The sequence below is a fragment of the Silene latifolia genome, chromosome 2 (assembly GCF_048544455.1).
Source record: "Silene latifolia isolate original U9 population chromosome 2, ASM4854445v1, whole genome shotgun sequence".
NCBI lineage: Eukaryota > Viridiplantae > Streptophyta > Magnoliopsida > Caryophyllales > Caryophyllaceae > Silene > Silene latifolia.
In genome coordinates, this window is record NC_133527.1 from 139,181,537 (window position 1) to 139,182,731 (window position 1,195).

A 1,195-nucleotide genomic window follows, 5' to 3' on the forward strand; every position below is an offset into this window, starting at 1 on the left:
TTGACGAATAATAGGAGACTTGTTAGGAGGAATTTGAGAGGTGTTGGTGAAGTTGTTCAACCCACTAGTGAGTTTGTCAATCCTTTCGCAATAGAAGGAGAAGAGAACCCATTAAACAATACCACACAAAATCCACCTACAATGCCTAAATTCTCGTCACACTCTATACCCACCGAGGAGAATCTACCAAATGGTACTCCTACACCACAACATCTCACCGGAAATTTTATTGCCAAGTCCGCCTTCATCCAATTAGTTGAGAGGAGCCAATTTGGGGGGATGCCAAGTGAAGACCCTCATTCTCATATGGAAACCTTTTGCGACTATTGTGATGCTATCTCTCAAACGGGCGTGACTCAAGACCAAATTAGATGGGTCTTATTTCCTTTTTCCTTAATCGGCACCGCAAAGCAATGGTTGAAGGTCCTTGATAAGGCCACCCTTGGAATAGATTCTTGGAAGAAGTTAGCTCTAGCTTTCTACAAAAAATTCTACCCACCGGAAAAGACCAACATGCTAAGAGCTCAAATTACGGGTTTTAAGCAAAGGGATGAAGAATCTTTGTATGAAGCTTGGGAGCGGTTCAAAGGTATTTGTCGCTCATGTCCTCACCATGGACTTAGCGAATGGTTTTTGGTACAACAATTTTGGAATGGTTTATATGAAGATTCAAGGAACATTCTCAATATGGGATCAAATGGAATGTTCACCGAAGTTGATGACAATCAAACATGGAACAAGATTGAGGAAATGGCGGTCCATAATTCACAATATAGTAGACCTCGCAAGGCTACTAGAGGAGGAAAGTATGAAGTGGACTCCGTTACTCAATTGGGTGCTCAACTTAGTGCTCACATTGATACAATCAACTTGAAGTTTGAACAAGCTATGGCTCGACTTGAGGAAAACTCAAAATCATCAAAGCATCATGTCAATGCCATGACGGCATCCTCATCAATCCCAAGTGGGATATGTGAGAATTGTGGAACTTTGGGTCATGACTCAAGTGAGTGTAGGGAACAACCGAACAAGTTAATGCTTTCCAAGCTTACAAAAGTGGTACCCCTTATTCAAATTTTACAATGAAAACACCAAGTTCCATCCAAATCTCTCATACAAAGGCCAAAATGTTCAAAACCCTCAAACAACATACACTCCACCACCCATGAGAAACCAAAATCAAAGACCCTTTTAC

At 41.3% G+C, this 1,195-nt stretch overlaps 1 non-coding gene across 1 annotated transcript; it reads right to left on the reverse strand.

Annotated features, from left to right (window-relative positions):
• Positions 1 to 513: 513 nt before the first annotated feature.
• On the reverse strand, positions 514 to 620 carry LOC141645623 (small nucleolar RNA R71). The gene has a single exon (XR_012545101.1). It is a non-coding gene; the product is annotated as a small nucleolar RNA R71 (small nucleolar RNA).
• Positions 621 to 1,195: the final 575 nt, after the last annotated feature.